General features: G+C 38.7%; 1 long non-coding RNA gene across 2 annotated transcripts in view; it reads right to left on the bottom strand.

Moving 5' to 3' along the window:
• The window catches only part of LOC133484493 (uncharacterized), a 29008-nt gene extending 13575 nt beyond the window's left edge, over nt 1–15433 (bottom strand). The window contains exons 1-3 of one of the 2 annotated variants that reach the window (XR_009790422.1): nt 15342–15433; nt 14580–14699; nt 3671–3732 (exon numbers count right to left, since the gene is read on the bottom strand). This is a non-coding gene — a long non-coding RNA (uncharacterized LOC133484493). The remainder of the gene's footprint in view (nt 1–3670; nt 3733–14579; nt 14700–15341) is intronic. The other variant, XR_009790421.1, reaches the window with a different exon arrangement.
• Between the last annotated feature and the right edge of the window lie 5388 nt (nt 15434–20821).

The raw sequence follows: 20821 nt of genomic DNA, 5'->3' as shown, positions 1-20821 counted from the left end.
GGGAAATGGATGGATTTGTTTTCTTTTTTGCTGGAGTTTTTTTATTTTTGGCACATTTTGGTGTTGAATTTTTTCATTTTTGTTGCATTTTTTTCTTTTTTTAATCGATTTTCTTTTCATTTGGGTGCACTTTTTTGTCATTGTTTTCTTTTTGTTGCATTATTTATTTGTGTTACATTACTTATTTTTCTTTATTTTTGTTGCATTTTTGGTCAAATGTTTTACTTTTGGGTTGTCTTCTTTTATTTTTCTTCTCTTATTTGTCACATTTTGTCTTTTTAGTCGAGATAAAAAGCCAAAACCAAAGCTCGATAATCTTACTATGGAAGCTAGTGCTCCGTTAGGCGTCAATTCCATTTCATTTATGTGCAAACTTGAGTTTTTTTATTCAAGCAAGCACCCCATTTATCCGATGAAAGGTGACAAAAAGGCTTTTGATGTCTGTTTGGTGCCACGTTTTTAATTTCACACCGCATTTGTCTGCAAAGCACAATATGATTCCTCACGGCTGCAAAAGAAAAATCAAGAAGCGGCGTGCCAAGCGACATGTAACAAGGGATGAAGTATTCCTGATAGATTCAATGAGCTCACTGCTTGCCATCTTTCCTGCGTTGGCAATTGAAATGTAAAACAGTTGAATATTTACATAAAAGCCCTCGCATGTGGTACAAATTGCCCCGCAGCTGCTATCAATTGAGAGAGAGAGAGAGAGAGAGAGAGAGAAAAAAAACACTTTGAAAAAGAATTTTGAATGGGTGGAGGGATGTGATGTGTCAAGACTTGATGCCAGTTGTTGTGATGTTTGAGTTGAAAAACAGAAGGGAATTTAAATTTGTTCAATGAATTTTTTTTACCGGGAAATGACACAAGAAAGTGTCAAAAGACTGTAAACAACATTGTGCTAAGAAATTTTAGTTCACCATACAGAACATCTCAGAGATGTTTTCCGATAGGGTACAGAGGCATACCGAGTTCCTATATGAAAATATTAGGTAAAGGTAAATTGTTATTGTGTCTATTGTCTGAATCTTTCACTTCGTAATATGATATATTTAAAAATATATATTTTACTGTATACATAATTAGATTTGAAACTCTTTGTACTAAGTTGCATTTTACTATCTGTTGAATTTTTTTCTTTAAGTTACATTTTTTTGGCATATTTTTTGATGATTTCTTTTTTTGTTGACATTTTCTTCTTTATGGTGTACTTTTGGCTGCATTTTTTTTCTTTAAGCAACATTTTCTTTTTCATTGTACTTCTATTTTTGTTTTATTGCATTTTTTATGTTGAATTGTTTTCATTCTGTTGCATTTTTTTCCTTTTTGTTGCATTACCTCCTTTTTGTTGCATTTATTTTTTTACCTTTATCCTTTTTGTTGTATTTTGAATGCTTTTTTAATCACATTTTTTTCTTTTTTTGGTGGTAATTTTTTCATGGTAATTTTTTTTGCATTCAATTATTTTTTGTTGGATTTTCTTTTTTTTTAATAGTTTCTTTATGTTACATTTTTGGGCTACATTATATTTTTTTGGTCCATTTTTTTTCTTTTTTTGCATTTTTCTTTTAATGGCGCATTTTTGTTTTGCATTTTGTATTTTTTGTCTTTGTTGCTTTTTTTGCTGCTGTTTTTTTTGTTGCATTTTTTGTCTTTATGTTGCTTTTTTGCTGCATTTTCTTCTTTTTGTAGCATTACTTTTTCATTTTGTTGTATTTTCTTATTCTTTTTGTAGATTTATTTCTATGTTGCATTTTTTGGCTGCATTTCTTTCCTTTTTTTGTCACATACCACCACCCCCCCCCCCCCCCCCCCCCCCACCCCCCCTATTTTTCATTATTTGTCGCAATTTTTTTCTTTTCACCTGACTTTGCACTTTTATGGTTTACTGTGACATTAGACCACGGTTTACTATTACCACGGTTTACTATTATTATTATTATTTCTGTTCTGTTCAAACCCTTTGTGCGTACCTGATGTGTCCAGCATATGTGACCGGCAACCGAAAGGTAAACAAACAGTATATGCTTCAATGTATCATTCAAATAAGCAAGCGTGAACTTCCACGTTGCTATTTTGCTGCTGATCCTTGCAGCGTTGCCTTCTGTCAACTGTTGCACATATTTCACATTTGACATGAAAGTTTGACTTCAGGTGTTGCTGAAACACGTGCGACACACTCACTGCACACATACTGTAGCACATTTTGGTCTTGTTCTTTGAGGAAGCATCTTTTGAATGATGTGGTGAAGATCAAGACGAGAGGTGATTGTTTTTACAAAGCCGTCACTTGACAAGTTTTAACGCCACGCCATGTGCATTTGACACCTGCTTAAGCCAAAATTTAATCCCTATGCAGTCCGTCTCCCTGCTCTTTTCGTATAAGTCAAAAGCTCGGAAAGACGTACAACAGCAGGGGTTGAATCCCGCCCTAAACTTGTGCGATCCTGGTGAACATTTTCGTAATAACGCCATAAGCTAGAGTTTAGAAATGTCACCCCCGACGCCAGTTTTACTTAGCAACGTGAAATTTTGTTGGCATGTCTATCATGAATAGACCCACAAAAAAGTCTCAAGAAGCCCTGCCAGAAAAGACACAGTAAGTCAGCCATTTTGGTTAGAAGCAGCCATCCGAGTGTCATTTTGGCTATTTCCAGGGCACTTTCAAAGAAAATTCAGACCCAGAAGCCAGTTTTACCTAACAACAAAACATTTTGTAGGCATGTTTATGATGAATAGACCTAAAAAAAAAAAGTCTCAAGAATCCATGCCTGAAAAGACACAGGAAGTCTGCCTTTTTGGTTTGAAGCAATCATTTTCGGGTCATTTTGGCCATTTCCAGGATCCTCTCTCATCCCAGAGATTTTGTTCAATTGCTACCAAATTTAAAACTCGTATGATACACAAAAGGAAAACACTAAGTTAGTCATTGCATGATCCTGCATTAGTTTGTACCTCAATTTTGCCCAATCATGATTGAGTAGATGACAAAATGTGCCTGCCAGTAATTGATAGAGCAGATGGTGTTTGATTGATAATGAATGCATCATCAGGGACTATTGGCTCTCTCAATGAAAACTGTTTGATTTGCTGGCCGCCTGACAGTATAAACATATTCCTTTTATCAGCGTGCGTGCCAAGAGTTGTGGCCGCTTCCACAACACAGGCCCATGTAGCGCAGAATTTATTTCTGTTTACAAAGCAGCCCGGAGACACTCCATCACGCGGTCGTATCTGCGGGCCGACGTTTGAGGCCAAGCTGGTTTTTCGCAAAGGGGCACGTCATTCCGCATGTTGGTTTAGCGCATGACGTCTTGAGAAGTCTGGAAAGCAGACCAGTCTTCTGAATGTGGTATGATGCTGGGTTCAAGCCAAACAAACAAGATCAATAGCAGAGGTCTGTGAAGACCGTGAGCTTCAGGTCATTCAGTTTTTGTATGCCAGACGAGCAAATTCCAGGTATATCGGAAATGTTTGTCCCATTTGTTCATGAAATATTCCATTGTTATTCTGGTCCAAATATACACTACATAATTTAAAAATAATAATAACAATAAATAAATGTGGGTGAGTTTCCAGAAAGCACACACTGCACCTTTTCATTTCACATTCAGCAAAAAAAAAAAAAAACACAGATAAGCATGTAATTAACAACTGTCACTGCACTTACCATAATTGAATAGCAACCGTCTTAATTATTGGACACACCAGAGGGGTTAAAAGTTGAAACCGCTGAAAAAGGGCAAAATGTACATGAATTATTTACGTTAGTGCACTACGTACGACACAATAAACATTCAGTCAAAGCACATCTGTTCACAGTTTGGCACAAAAGCCTCACTTTTGTCGGCCCCAAACCCTTGCATGAACGCATATGTACCTGTATAAGTGGAAAACGTGGGATTCCGTGCTCTTGCAGTAATTCAACGACATTACTCTTGAAGCATTGCCTCATTAACTCCGGCAGGCAATAACAGCTGAAACTTGGCTCCAATGTTGGCTTATGTGCACGTCATTATGCCAATCGCTTCGTTTTTGCTTAATCCTGCTAAGTAACAAGGAGCAGCCAAAAACGCTACATTAACAAGCTAACTGTTGAGCATATTTGAACTCTATTGCTAACCAAAAGCAGCAGCACCCACCGAAGATGTTCTTACTTTATATGACAGTGATTAGTGTTTACAGTAGAGTAGACTGACATGCTCGCTACAGTGTTATGTGCGACCATGTTTCTTATTTGTTCTGCCCAGTCTGCCTCGGTCCTTGCCATATTGTTGCAATTCTCCCAGCAACATTGTTTGATATTATTTCCAAAAGGTAGTAATATTCATAGAAATAGAGTCAACCCTCATTTTTTGAGGGGGTTAGGAACCAAGACAAGACCCACCACGATTCGTTTATGCCCCCCCCCCACCCCATTTTTTAAAAATAATTGCCTACAGTAATAGTTCAAACACTAAATATAACCCAACTGTGATCCTAAAACACTTCATTATCATTTCAAACTTCCAACATTACCCTTGAAAAACAATAGCTTACACCCCAACACTTGTCACACTTACTAAGGCAAAAAGGGATGATTGTAAAGTTTATACTGTATGTAAGGGAGATCCCAGACAGAAGAAGAAGAAGTAGAAGAAGAAGAAGAAATTTAGCATCCCCCATCTGTGAGGATACCTGCTTCCGATTGGCGCAAATTCCCTAGTAGGAAAATGGCTGCTTCAAACCAAAATGGCTGACTTCCTGTTCAATTTGTTTCATGGGTTCTCGAGACTTTTTTTGTGCGTTCTGTCGTAACTTATAATAGACATGTCCACCTAATTTCATGACCATCTAACAAACTAGTGTGGGGAGCTAATGTTTCCCAACTTTCCATGGAGTGCTACTGCGTGAGTTTTGGGGGTGGGTCATGTTCAGCACATATCATACATACATTCTCACCAAGATACATGCTCGTTGAGGGCCCCCAAAAGGCGATTCATTTGTCAGAAGACGAATAATCAACAATTCCAAAAAGGCTTTTATACAAACCTTTTCAAAGTTTCAGCACATGACTAATGAAGCAGATGTCTTACTGAAGATTACTGCGGTTGGAAAAATAAGCCAATTACCAACCCCCCCCCCCCCACCCCCCCCGGGTTATCTGGACTCATTTTATATAACGTGTTACTCTTATATGTTTACTGCATCATCAAAAGAAGCTGATGAGCCTGTGTAAGTCTTTTGATTCAAAAACGGCACTTTCTTCTCTCCTTCCAACAAGGAAGGCTGATTAGAAACTTTCTCAGAAACCTAAAACTTTATTTCGTACACCCAAAATGTTCATTGTTCAAGGTGACCCGCTTGATGTTGGTGTCTTAAATTGAAAGGTGTGTGTGACAGACTAAATGGAAACAAGTGTAGAGTATTATTTGAGTAAATAAATTAGACACACCCGCCATTTTTAGACCCTTGTTTCAAAGACTATAATATATAATCAGCAGAGCAAACATAAAAATACAATAACAATTCAAATATATATATATATATATATATATATATATATCAGAAACAGAATCGTCATTATTTTGCCAAGTATGTCCAAAAAAGGAATTTGTCAATTGACAGAGAACACTTTTGAGACATAAAGACATTGAGAAAAACAGTCGCTGAGCAATAAAAGGTTCCTCGTAATCTGGTAATGCCGGTACAATTTTTTATTTTTATTTTTTTTGACAATTGTGCAAAAAGATGCAGAGTCCAAAAGGAGTATTAAGAAAAAAAGTTGCAATTAAATGCCATGACATCATATGTATTTTTGAGTAGTACTTTCAATGGGTATTTAATGTATTTGTGCCATAGCTCGTGTGTAGCGTAACTTTCCGTAATTGGCATCATGTTGTATTTTTCTAGACAGTAAAATAGTGGTACCTTCACTTACAAGTTTAATTCATTCTCTGACCAAGCTTGTAAAACACTGATTTTATATACTTGTACATTTTTACGAGTATGTTAAATAAATTTTCCCCACTGAATTTCAATGTAATTAAGAAAAAGAGAACTTTATTGTATTATATCATAATAAGAGCATGTAAAGAAATAAACTGGCTTTATAAAGTTGAATTCCTGTAGTACTCATGTGTCAGACGTGCCTTTAAGGAGTGTGGCCAAGTCAATGACATCAGAATCAGAATCAGAATCATCTTTATTTGCCATGTATGTCCAAAAAACACACACAAGGGATTTGTCTCCGGTACTTGGAGCCGCTCTAGTATGACAACAGACAGTCAATTGACAGAGAACACTTTGGAGACGTAAAGACATTGACAAAAAAAAAAAACAGTCACTGTGCAATAATGGGTTGCTAGTTGTCTGGTAATGCCGGTACTTTTTTTTTTTTTGACAAGTGTGCAAAAGATGCAGAGTCCTCTAGCACTTAGAGCAGTTCAAATGACTAATATCGCAATAGTCCGGTGCAATGACCATTGTGCAAAGGGCGCCGAGACTTCAGGGAGTGTGTGCAGTTTAAAGTGACGAGTAGTGCGATAATCTGGGACAATGTTGATCGTGCAGATACTTAGTATATACGTACTATTCACTAAGTATATACTCAGCGGGTTTGACAGTCTGGGCCTGAGTTGTGGCCTGCAGCAGTCCATAATTTTTGTGTATTTGACTGTTTGCCCCTTTCATTAAATGGTTGAAAGTGTATCGACTTAATTGGGTATCTGACGCTCGTTCATTCAACAGTACTTGCGCTCCATTCTGCCTCAATTGCTGCAAGACACGATGAATCAACAGTCAACTCCACCCGATTGAACTCCAATTAATGAATTATTATGGCAATGACTTGGATAAAAGTCCCTTTTATCATTGAGAATCAGATGTGTCCACAACAAGGACTTTCCAAAAACACTTTCATCCGGTTACAAGCTTGGCCCGCGCTCACGCTGGCAGCAGAAGCAGCTGGCAGCAGGTGAGGGCATAAACATTCTTTGCTCACAACATGAGGATGTGTTTATTCTCCTCTGCATCTGGGGAAACAAAATGTCTGCCCCTCTTGTTTCTGTCGGCTCTCACGTAATCGACTTTGTAACATTTTGGCAGCACTTTAAAGTGGAGCGAGGGGAATACACCTGTTTGTTTCATTAAGTCGCGTGCCTTTTAATAGGCTTTAGTTCTTCATTGTCCTTTTTTCTCTCGATTCCACCTGTCCACTCACCTACTGCCAGCTGTATATAATGTAACATAGACTCAAAAGACGCTTCATTAGGTACTGTACACCTGTGCGATCTAATGAAATGCAATACAAGAAATTTGACCTCTACACTGCAAAAGATGGGCTTTAAAAAATGAGACAAAAAGTAATGAATGACATGAGGAGTATATTCCTTAATTTAAGCAAAATTATCTGCCAATAGAAAAGGAAAATTTGACTTGGCAAGATTTCTTAAAGCAAGTAAACAGCTAGCCTTAAAACCTCCACTGATGTCTTAAAGCTAGTGTATTTATACTACCTACATCTATCGAATTATGGGATTTCTTTCTTGAAGATAAACTTCCTCAAAACCAGATGTAAAATCTCAAATTATTAGAATCAGAATCATCTTTGTTTGCTGCCCGTCGATTGGCTGGAAACCAGTTCAGAATGTACCCCGTCTCCTGCCCGATGATAGCTGGGATAGGCTCCAGCACTCCTGCGACCCTTGTGAGGATAAGCGGCTCAGAAAACGGATGGATGGATGGATGGATGGATCTTTATTTGCTAAGTATGTCAAAAACACACAACAAATTGGTTTTGTCCTGGGTTGCTTTGCCACATCTGTCAGGTTACAATGAAATCTCAAGACAAACACAGACATTCTGGAGAAAGCTTCATCTCAGGTAATCCAACAGAATAAAGTCCCGAATTACACAAATTTACAACACCAAAGAATGGCTAAAAAGAAAACGTCAGACTATTCTGAAGCGCAAGAACATCTGTGGAAGGACCTCAAATATGCAGTCTGGAAAAGGAAACGTTCATCCAAAATACCTCATCAAACTGTTAGTGCAACGCAATATTCAGTTAAGGGTTACCATCATTTTTGTCCAGGCCAGGTTAAAGAGTTCTTTTTTTTTTACTAATTCTGTAGGACCTGTTATGGTCTTGAAGAACTGTAAAAGCCCAAGCTTGCGTCACACACCTAATCAGGAGATATGAGTGCGCCTGCGTTCATCTTCCTCATCTGACAATCAGATAAAGGGCTTTGGGTTTCCTTCTCCTCAGTTGGTTGTAAGTCTTCAGGGAGTCAACCAGATCAATTAGCCATGTGAATTTGTGTGTTTTAGAGTTTGACTTGGTTTCACCTAACTTTGAGCTTCCACTGTTTTGTCTCACCCCTTTTATACTTAGTTTATTTTTTGATTTTTTTTTAAAGAAATGAACCACTTCTTTTGTTCACCTGTCATTTTGATAGAATCAGTGGGTTGTTGGGGTGAATTTTAGTCTCAACTACCTTTTTTTTTTTGGTTCATTTTCCAACCTTGGACCCTGTCTAAGAATTTGTTCTCCGGGAAAGTAACAGACCACAAAAATAAACCCACATTTTTTCATTAGTTAGTTTTCAGTAATTTTTTATTGATGACTTTTTTTCAGTTTCGAGTTATTTCATAGATTTTTTTTTCTCTTTAATAAAATGTTACCAACAATACTGTCCATTTTGTATTTAGGTTCTTTATCCTGTGGGAAGACCCATGACCTGCGACCGAAACCAATTTTTAAGATTTAATTATAACCTGCACAAATTCCAGACACCCTGTGACGGATGCCGCAAAGCAGCCCATAAGAACATAACGGACAAGAATCTTTCGGACACTGGACAGCACATTTTGCTGCGGAATGCTTTGATCATCTTGAGATTTCATTGTAACCGGCACAGATTCAAGACACCCTGTAGCAGATGTGGAAAAGCAGCCCCAGAACAAAACAGACAACAATCTTTCGGCCACTGGGCAGCCCATTTCGCTGCAGAATGCCTTGATAGTCTTGAGATCTTGATGTGCACAGATTCAAGAAACCCTGTGCTGTAAGTAGCAAAACATCCCCAGACTATAACTGACATCCTTTCTGACACTGGGCAGCACATTTCACTCCAGAATTTCTGAAAGGCTTAAGATTTCACTGCACCATTTCACTTTCAGGTTTGGCAGAGGCAATAATGCTTGTGATAAACGCGACACTGAGTAATTTCAGCTCAAGCTCGCATGAAAGTCCACATGGTTCAAATCAGTCATGTTTGCCGTTAGCCCAGTTAGCGTTGGAGTGTGCTACCATGACTCATCACTGGGAAGAGATGGATAAAACAGTTAATTTGCAAAGACATTTACTGACTCCGTAGGATACCTCATACTGGACACTCGTAAACTTTTAAGAGCCTGACCCCGTATCACACGGACATACCTCAGGAGTGTGCTCAGTGGATTCACTGATCACAGGATGAGTCAGGGCGTCTTTATAATCTATTAATCACTCACAAGTTTAGCTATAAATGTGCAATTGACGGAAATACGATACAAGAGCTGTCTTAAAAAGTATAGCACTGTAAAGGCAAGTAGAAAAGCACGGACAACCAACAACAAATCTCACTGGACAACTTGTGAATTTTAGCATTAGGATGTAGTGCTGCTACATTTAGTCACTAATAGTGTAGTGGTTTCCATCCACTTAAAAGGTATATATTTTTAGTTGTGCCAAACATGATCAAGGATCATTAGCTACCACAAGGTGCACAGTTAGATCGTTGATTTGACATTGGAAAAGTTCTGTCATTGTATTTAATTTAAAAGTTGTGCACGGACATCCAACGTGAAAAACACAATGCAACTGTAAATACTGACCTGCTTTGAGTCAGGGTATCAGTTGACAAGGGACCTTTTGTCAAATTGTTAAATGATTGAATGAATGAATAAAATAGTGAATATTTTCTAAAGAATTCATGGCATGTGACTTAATATGAAAAAGAACTGAATGGTAAACGTTGCTATTCGGAAATTAGTAAGTACATCTTTCGATTTTAAACATACTTTTTTATTTGAAGCAATTGAAAATTGATTCATTTATTGATTTTTACAAATGGGGAAAAAATAAACACTTACCATAATTTCTCGTCTATAATGCGCACACGTGTATAATGCGCACCACCAAAGTTGACCTCAAAATTCTGGAAAACCCTTCTACCTATGTATAATGCATTTTTACAATCCCTGATTTTGCTTCTACTCATATGACCAAAACATGAAGTATTTTTTTAAAGAATTATTCTGAAGTTAAGCACTTTATTTGAACATGTAATGCTTTTTTTATTTACTTGCTCTTATTTTGAAATTCACAGCTTTACTTTTATTTAGTACATGAGAAAACACACAGCTCATATGTTTGATTACCCAGGCAGAATTTGTAAGATGGTTACAATTCTTTAAAGAAAACATGAAGGGCTAGGCGAAACACATTTACTTTTTTTTTTTTTTTTTTAATGGGATTCAAATTAAACTGTCAAGCATTTCAGAAAAGCATTATCATTAAACAAAACATAACCATAAAGAAATGAATGATGGTTGTTGTTCAGTCATATTTTTTAAAATGTATATATATTTCACAAATTCTGCCAAGGTATGTAACCTTACGAGCACAACTGTACATACAGTATATGCAGTCATACGTAGTACCCCTGTCATATTGGAATAAAAGTGTAGGCTACACCTTTTTCATTACCTCTAGGTGGCGGCATATTAGAATGAAAGTATACACTTTTCTCATAACCTCTAGGTGGCGGTGACATTGGAATGAAAGTGTACAGCTTTTTCATAAACTCTAGATGGCAGCATAAAATGTGACATTTTTGGTCAATTTTTCCCTATAACTATGTATAATACCCCCTATTGACTTTCGGCAATTTTTGGGTGGGTGAAATGCGCATTATACACAAGAAATTACAGTATATGAAGAACAACTGAATACTTGATGCGTTCTGGTGAGTATGATTCTAATTTTGATAATTGGATACACACAAAAATTTAAACAAAAATATAAAACATGAAATTTCAATATTTACATGGGAATTGTACAGCATTAATAATGGGGATTGGGATAGATTTTTGGCGGCACGGTGGGCGACTGGTTAGAGCGTCAGCCTCACAGTTCTTAGGACCCGGGTTCAATCCCCGGCCCCGCCTGTGTGGAGTTTGCATGTTCTTCCCGTGCCTGCGTGGGTTTTCTCCGGGCACTCCGGTTTCCTCCCACATCCCCAAAACATGCATTAATTGGAGACTCTAAATTGCCCGTAGGCATGACTGTGAGTGCGAATGGTTGTTTGTTTCTATGTGCCCTGTAATTGGCTGGCAACCAGTTCAGGGTGTACCCCGCCTCCTGCCCGATGACAGCTGGGATAGGCTCCAGCACGCCCGCGACCCTATTGAGGAGAAGTGGCTCAGAAAATGGATGGATGAATGAATGAATGAATGAATGAATGAATGAATGAATGAATGAATGGATGGATGGATGGATGGATGGGATAGATTTTTAGTAAAACAAGATACTATAGAGATTACATCTATAAAAATTAAATCTAAATAAAAGAAAACACAGGCGGCACGATGGATAAGTGCTTAGCACATCTGCCTCACAGTACTGAGGATCTGGGTTCAAATCTTCTCACCCCCTTGCCTGCGTGGGTTTTCTCCGGGTACTCCAGTTTCCTCCCACATCCCAAAAACATGGATGGTAGGTTAATTGAAAACTCTAAATTGCCCAAAGGTGTGTGCGAAGGGTTCTTTGTCTATATCACAGGTGTCAAACTGGAGGCCCGGGGGCCAGATCTAGCCCGCCACATCATTTTATGTGGCCCGCGAAAGCAAATCAAAATTGCTTATTGTGTTCTGGTGTAATACCATTGAGATATTTGCAAGCATTTTTTTGTTACCAATCCCCCTTTGAAAAGAAATGTAGTAGTTGAAAAGTAGTTTTTATAGGCTTCTGATTTCTAAACTCGCTATTCATCAATGTGTTGTGTATACTGTATGTAATTACAGTATAGGAGGTAATCTTTCATTTATAGGGGTTCACAGTTGTAGCGGCCCTCCGAGGGAAGCCATAAGTACGATGTGGCCCGTGAAAAAAAAATATTTGACACCCCTGGTCTATATGTTCATTATAACTGCAGTGAAGTTCTTTTGGGGGGAAACGTGAATAAGCACGGGATCAGGTTTAAAAAAAAAAAAAAAAAAAAAAAAGTAAGTGGCAGTTTCTCCAAAAATAGGGGATAGATTCCACAAAAAACAAATCTGTGAACAGGTTAATTTGTGAAGGCTGAAAGACGAATATGCGAGGATCAACTGTCCTCTGAAATCTATTAAAAAACAGACAAATGGAAAAAATACATTAAATAATGTGTTTATATTCTATATTTATAAATTAAAGAAAGGTCGAAAATATTGTTAAATTAATTACTCTGATAGTATTGAGCAAACTGCAAACTTAACATGAATTGAAGTGTAAATATGTTATTTGAGGTTTGGCATTTTAATGTTTGCAGTGGCACCACAAGAAAACTTCCAATAAAAATGTAAAGGAAAGTTTTCCAACTGTCTGAGGCTTTCTAAGGCTTTGTCAGCATTTGTTTAAAAAGTGTCAATGACTGACCTTGTTCATGTAATGTAAATATACTATGGTCGTTATTAAAGATAAACAACACGACATGTTTAAGGTCTCGGTTCAGCGTCGGCAGTCTGGCACTTTTGCCTTCGGATGGTGATCAGCGACTTTAAACTGGAGAGGAGAGGTCACCTCTGTCAAAGGCGAAGCCGTGATTAATGGATGAGGCCATCGTGGGTTCCTTCTGGCGGCCCATGTGGTGCTCGCCGCAAATACTCGGCTTGATCTATCCAGGGCTGACCTGCCCTGGCGGTTCAGAGGTCAACAGCGGCTTGAAATATAGCCAGCGCTTCGACAAACGGCGGCGAAAGTCAAGAAAGCGGGGTCTGCGTCGGCCGTGCGACCGTAAATTACTTCACTATTGACACCGTAATCATGACTGAGTTGTAAAATTATCTTTATGTAACGGCACGTGGACCCACTCAGGGGCAGAGAACGAGCAAAACCGTGGGTTTCTATTAAGTTGATGCCCCTCTCAAATTCCCTATATTAATAGTTACAAGCAAAAATATACCACAAAAGCACTTTAAAATCATTTCAAACTCACCTCACAAGACTAATGTTGAAAATAAATGGCTTGCAGCTTTGATGTAGAAAAACTGCACACAAAGTGCGCATGTACAGACTTAGATCCTCCCCATCTTTTATTATAACTTCTGATCCTGTTAGCAGGCAACAAAAAAGTGTTGAAGCATTGCACAAAAATTTGAACAGTGGTGTGAGCATTGATGCTTGTGCTAAGGCAACACAAGAAGTTTCCAGGCTGGTCCAGAGGGTTTCTTTTATCCATAAAAGCAGATGTCAAGGTGCTTTTGAAGCTGTTGTTTTAAGGCAAAACTACATACAGTATTGTTGCTTTTAACACTTGGTGCGGGTAAATCAGCCTTAAAAATACATTACTTACAGATTTGGTTTTGAAACAGTGCACTGTAAGTGCACATTAGTAGCCACTCAGCATAGCCAACTCATACACATGCGGTAAAGATGCTCTGTAACTTTGCTACCGACCCAGGCTAGACTTGGTTCCTCTGAAAGATCTTAGAACAGTCGAAATGTATCACTTCAACATACTTCCTTGGCACCGATTTTAATTCCCTATCAACCAGGACTTTGGCAACATCTTGTGGCACTACAACGCGCACAAAAACATGAATATGAGATTTTTTTAATTGTTATTATTTATGTATTTATTTTTGCGAATAGCTGGGAATAGGTTTCGCAGAAAAGAAAAACTGAATAGTGACTATGCAGGGAATACTGTAGTCTGGATATCACTTGGAAATTGTGGCTCTTCCCCCAGCCTAACAAACAAGTCATGGGCGAATAAACTCAACCAAGGGGTGGGATTATGTAAATTATAAAATTCAAAACAACTAACTCACATACACATTTTCAGAAATAGGCAGATCATAAGATTTCCTTGGCCCAGGTATTTGCATATGAGCAAATCAAAAGTTAATTTTCCACAACGTCCCCTTTAAAATGTAAAAAAATAAATAAAAAAGAGAGAAAGAAAAAGAAAAAAAGAAGAACGGAAAAAAAAACTTTAACTGCATGTTATCCCCAACTTTGGCAAGGTAATCTTCTCAGGCTGAATTTACGACCGCTTTAAAGTGTGCAACATGTCATATTCCACCCTAAGTGCTTCGCAGCCTTGTTTAAAAGGCCACTCGGGCTCAAACCGGACCCCCTCCCTCTCAGAATCTCGGCCCGTGATGAAAGCCAGACAGTAGGTGACGTCCCGCCTTATCTTTCTGCTTGTTTCCATTCCAAACATGTAAAAAGAGACACTAACCATCTCTCTCATCATTTCTTTCCCCAGGATGTGAGTCACGTCAGAAAAAGTTGCGGTCCGACAGGTAAACTTTTTCTCACACGGCTGGAGCCCAAAAAACTTTAATTGCTTTACCTTCTCTCTTTATTAGTGTTGGAGCTCATTTTTCATGCAGCTGGAGCCAGCTCCACTGTGGGTTTGAGTGAGCTCAGTGTTCACTACTGCCACCTGCTGGTCCATTGGCAAGACTTACTGCTGAAAACGGGGTGAAAAGAAAAGGAAATCCCTCTTTCCCTTGAGTGATCATCATCATACTTCAACACAAAATCAACACACACTCAGTGTGTGAAATATTTTGTTATAGCAAACCTGACATATTTCATTAGAGTTCATTTAAACACCACAAAGTGGGTGTAGACTGACGTCAACATTTGGGCGTTTTCACATTAACTGATCCACATATAATTAGATATTGACAGCTGAATTATGGCCGTGATATAAGATTTTGAATTACTCCCATACTAGAGCAAAACCAATAAAGTAGGGCTGTCACTATCAAATCTTTTCAAAATTGATTATCCTATGAATATTGTGTCGAGTACAGGAGTAAAAATTAAATTTTGGGGGTATTATTATTATTGTTATTACACCTAACATGCGTTTTATTCTCATTTATGGGGGCTGCAGTTCAATCCTTAAACTGCATATGTTGGTACTAAGTGTGGTATAAACGCTACAGAATCTGTGACAACAAAATCAGCTTTTGTCAACCGGTTAGCATTAGCGCGCTAGCAATGACCATTTTATGTAAAACTAAACGCTAACTACCATTCAGCTCACTCATAAATCATGTTATATGTATATTACACATCTAATAGTGTCTTAAAAAGCACTTACCGACGCTCGTTTGTCGTTTTTGGCAAGGTTTTTCAATGGTCGAACAGTGCGTCCGTCTGCAACAAATGTCCGTGCGGTAGACATTGACAGTGGCCAAATAGTTCCGGACAGCGAAACTATGCTTTTATTAAAATGTTTTATTGCCTTGAGGCAGTAATATTTGCGTCGACCAATTTCTGTGGTCTACTTAGCCGAGTGAGCCGATTTATTTTTTCACAGCCCAAAATCAATCAGAGTGAATCAGAAAAATGTGGCTAAAAGTACACAAAACTTCAGTGTTTGAAGTGTCACCATCAATGATATAAAAGGCCTTTCATAAAAGTTCCAGGACCGGTCTCACTAAAGATGTGTTTCAAACCCAAACTCAGAGTTTTCTCTCCTTCAATGTGTGCCAGTTAATAACTAGCATGTCTACAAACAGATCCTGCAGCGTTTTTCTTTTTTCAGCCTGAGCACCTGACAGTTCCTGGCCAAGCAGAACATTGCCGTTCTGGAGCAACATCTCTACTCACCCAACCTGACTCAGTCTTATTTGTTTTCCTCCTCATTCCCAAGCTCACGAAGGTCATCTAGGGGACCCGTTGAGGATGGAGCTACGGAGGATCCCGGGAGAATTCTTCCTGGAGTGCATAAAGGTGCACAGAGAAGGCTGGGAAAGTACGTTGGACTCCAGGGGAATTACTTCAAAAGGGAAAACTTGTAGTTTGGATTTGCAGTATATTTTTGTGACACCAGTCCTGGAACTTTTCCGACACACCTTTTTGAAAGAGTCACATAAAGGGAGCGGATTCACATTCAAAGCTGTAAGAATCCATTGTCATCATAAATGTCGGCATTCAAATTGTCGAATTCAGGTTTTAAATAAGGGTCAGGGTTTCAAATTTGTGTTTTAAACTAGGGTTAAAGTTTAAAATTTGGGTTTCAAACTAAGCTTTCAAACTAGGGTTCAGGTTCCAAAACAGGGTTATGTTACAAACTCAAATTAGGGCTTTAAACTAAAGTTAGGGGATAGAATTTAGATTTCAAAGTAACTCATCAATTTTCAAGTATACTCTCTCATGTTACATCCTGTAGTCGTTTTCATGACGACTGATGTCAAAGAGCAAAAATCACCCTGCAAATATTCTCTTCCTCCGTTGTTGTTTTCAATGCAAAGTGAGAGGATGACCACATAGTTGTTTCTGTTTGACTAGCCCTTGTTTTCCACTCTTGTTTATTTTTCTTGAGGGTTGGCAACCAAAAGCAAAGCGCTCTACTGCGAAAACCGAGCGACCCCCGAGGCCTCCGTGGTCTCTGGACGGACGCTTGCGGTCGGACGCTCGGACCCCGAACGACCAGGGAGGACGGAGTGCGTTAACCTTGGACGGAGCCGGCTGGAATGGCGGACCGCGATTATTTGTTTGTGGCCGGCGATAACTTGCTTATCATTAGGGTTCACCGATTCTTTGACGTGAGCGCTGGAGTCGAAAAGGGGGGATTTTTGGAAGCCCAATATGAAACAGATTGAAAAGCTGGCAAATGATGACGAGCCGCCATCTGAGTTATTTCTATTAGCCGATGACATTGGGATTTTTTCCATCAGTATTAAGTGAGGGAGTGAGACAGAGGTGACAAAGTAAAAAAATAGATAAAGTATTAGTATTAGTAAAGTAAAAGTACAATGCAATCATGCAGACAGACAAAGAAGAGTTCCACATAACCACTGTAAGTAAGCTGCAGTAATATTAGCCTGAGTATTGCTATATTGTTGATATGATATTATATCATTGTGTAGCTGTTGTGTTGCCTTCTTTATAATATATAGTATAATATATGTAATATTATGCATGTAGCACAGCTTCTTGTCGCTGCAAACTATTAGTTGCTGCTGGTTGGCGTCAATGCGCAAGTATACAATCAGCAGAGGTGATGCCGCCAATAATTAGGCGAAGCTAACAACAATACACGCTGGCATCGTGACACGCGATCAAATTTACCTTCGCTCTTGTGGTTGTTTGGAAATTACGCCCGTCTGCCTGAAGTCTGCTGATCTCCTCACTACTCCCTCAGAGCCTAAAGAAAAAAAAAATCAAAATCACCCCAGTGTAACCCTGACCATTGAACTTGGGGTAGTAAATTCTCTGCTTGCTCAGGTACCTCGGCGCCACACACTCAGCGGAACCCGGCTATGCTTCTAATTGCTTATCCTTCTTTAAGCAGCAGCGTTAGCATCGTATACGTTTGTGCGTTTGTGGGGTGGGCAGGGGGATGTTGTGGAAGAATGGCGGTCTGACTGTGAGCATCTCTGCTAACTGTGCTGTAAAACTCAAATGACTCATTGTGTCATGTCTCTTCACGGATGGTCAATAGTCTATATATAAAAAAAAAAATTTAAATACAAAATTAACTGTTGCTAACCAAACCAGCAGCACCTACTGACGCACGTTAAAAGTCTCTCGGATGAGTTAGCATTCTAGCAGACTGACATGTGAATGCTCCACAATGTTGTGCCTTCGACGATGGATTCAGAGCTGATGAATCTAATTTGTCCGAGGTTGATGGTTTCTTGAGGGAGGCGTTCATTGGTCTTAGGTTTTTTTATTTGAAGGAGGTGTTTAGTTGTCTTTAAGTTAATGATTACTTGAGGGAGGTGTTTATTTGTCTTAGGTTGATTATTCGAATGAGGCATTTATTTGTCTTAAGTTTGTATTAAATTGAAAATTTAAGGGATGTGTATATTTGTCTTAAGGTTATTATTTGAGGGAGGTGTTTATTTGTCTTGAGTTGTTAGTTGTATTTGCCTAAAGTTGATTATTTGAGGGAGGCATTCATTTGTCTTGAGTTGATAGTCGCTTAAGTGAGGTCTTGGTCTTTAATGCCTTGCCAAGTACCCTTAACTTAAGACAAACTCCTCCCTCAAGTAATCATCAACTTAAGACAAATAAATGCCTTGCCAAGCACCCTTAACATATTTGTCTTATTTTGAAGATTACTTGAGGGAGCTGTTTGTCTTAAGTTAATGATTATTTGAGGGGAGTGTTTGTTTGTCTTTGATTATTTAAGGGAGACATACAGTATATTTGTCTTAAAGTGATTAGCTGAGGGAGACGTTTGTTTTGAAGTTAATTATCTGAGGCAGGCATTTGTCATAAGTCAATGATTATTTGAGAGAGGAGTTTAATTTCCTTAAGATGATGGTTATGTGCAGAAGGTGTGTATGTCTTAGGTTGATGGTTGCTTAAGGAGGCATTTGTCTTCAATTGTATGATTGCTTGGGGTAGGTGTTTATTTCTCTTCAGGTGATGATTACTTGAGGGAGGTGTATTTTTGTCTTGATTATTAGCGGAAAGCATTTATTTGTTGTGTCTATTAGCATGACGGGACACGGAACTGTATACACAAGAAAGAAGATGTTAACATTACAGAGCTATTCATGAGGTACATTAAACATAAGCATGTATTTGCTAGCAATAAGAACTCTAGTAGGAATGGAGGGGGAGGTTGAAAGTGAGCTACCAGTGCGGCTTTATTTGAATAAGCCTTGTCCGATAACCAAAATGGCCGGGCTCCACCAATGGCTGCCTTCATTGAAGCCAAAGTCGTAATAACGTCAGTGCTATCCCACGCGACTCTCGCTGGAATTCAGGCGGTTTCTCCTCCTGAATGCCATAAAACAATTGTAGGTTGGCAAGGATAAAATGTTATCTCGGAGAAAAAGAGCAGAACTATTGCCGCAGCAGGAATCAGGAACAGAAACAACACATCAAATATGTCTACAGACATTTTAAAAGAGACATTATGCTTTTATTCCATAGCTGAAAAGAGCACCAAGGTGTCTTAATAAACAGAAAATAGTCTCTATGTTTGACAGACATAGAGACTGTTTAGAAGGGATGATGCTGTTTCCAAAAAATTATCGACTGCATTACCATGACGACTGAGAACGGAGCTTGGAGTTTGAACGAGGCAAGCGGCTTCTATTTGCGGAAGTGTAGCCCAGAACGTCAAATAACCCATTAAAAACAAAGGCAATTTTTTTCAATGCAGTTATAATAAAAAGTCAGCGCATATGACAAAAAACACATTTTCACTCATGGAGGCAGCACTTCATACACTACACTGTACGCACGTGGCACCTTGACACATCACCAAACACAAATACCCCCACCAGCACGTCAACTTCACCAAGCAATCACTGCTAGCTAACGTTAATCTGTGCGTGCAAAAAAAGTCAATAGAGCGCTGCTTACCTTTTGTCTTTGACACGACACTGTTTCAGATAGTGTAGTCCCGCCATGGCTTGGGAGAGGCGGATCTTCACCCAGCCTATCTGCCAAGTCACGGGTGGAGAAATATCAGTGTTACATATCAGTGGGAAGGAAATTCATTCTCTTAGACACACGCTCAGAAATTTGGGCAAAATGTCACACTTAATGGGTGTGCAGGCACTCGAGAGAACCAACTAATGGAAAACAAGCAAAACAAGATAAATAAAAAGCAATTAAAAAGTACCTTTCCAATAATATATCCCCTTAAAAGTTTTTTTTTTTTGTACTGTTGCTCACTTGACTGCAGCAGTAGTTTTGCACGTGACGGGCGGCCTACTCTGGACGCAGAATATTCCCAGGGTGGTGTTTGCCTTGGATACGCTTGGACTTCTCACAGGTTTTTTTTTTTTTGACACCTTTTTGACTGATGAAGCTGGCAAGGAGCTTTGGAGTGCGTGGTCAAATTTGCAGGCCACGCCGCGCCGCTGGAAAATAGTCTGTGTTGATTTTGGTTTGTCTCCTGTCAGGATACATGAGCAATTAAAATGTGTCTTAAGGAGACTTCCCATGAGAAACAGCTGAGTGAAATGGGGAAGACTGATGCGGCAAACACTCACTTTAAAGGAAACACAGGCAAATTTGATCAGATTTGGAAAACATTGTCCCTCATAGGAAATCATGGAAATAGTAATAATCCGTGAAATCAAATTTAGCAAGCGAGCAGGCACTGGACTGTGGCTCAACAGTATTGCTCTAATGTTGTCATACACTAAGGGAACTCCTCCCAAATAAATTATTTGTTTTTTCTATCTGTTCATTTTGCAAAAAAAAAATACACTCTGTTTCCATGTTAACCAATTATACCAGAAAAAAAGAAAGGGAGGGGTAGCAGGAACAGTTCGTAAGACCCAGACTAAAAAAAAAAAAAAAAAAAAAAATATGTAAACATATCACCGCTGTCAGGCGTAAACCCTGTATCTCCAGATATGGTCGGTTTCATATTTTTGTCTGTCATCCATTTTTGTCTGCATTATTAACCGATTCAAAGTGTTGAAAATAGCTTAAGAACAAATCCATTAACGCTCTTGGACATTTGAACTGTCTGAGAAGTGTCAAACGAGTGAAAATAGTTAGATTAGATACATTTGAGAAAGCTTTTTCTGTTAAAAATGAATCACTGTTACGCTTCAGTGCAGCAGGAACTAATCAGCCTCGAAGGTCAGGTTTGCATGC

This window comes from Phyllopteryx taeniolatus, chromosome 10, assembly GCF_024500385.1.
Source record: "Phyllopteryx taeniolatus isolate TA_2022b chromosome 10, UOR_Ptae_1.2, whole genome shotgun sequence".
Taxonomy (NCBI): Eukaryota; Metazoa; Chordata; class Actinopteri; order Syngnathiformes; family Syngnathidae; genus Phyllopteryx; species Phyllopteryx taeniolatus.
The sequence above is the reverse complement of the archived record's forward strand: the minus strand, read 5'-3'. Positions and strand labels throughout refer to the sequence as shown.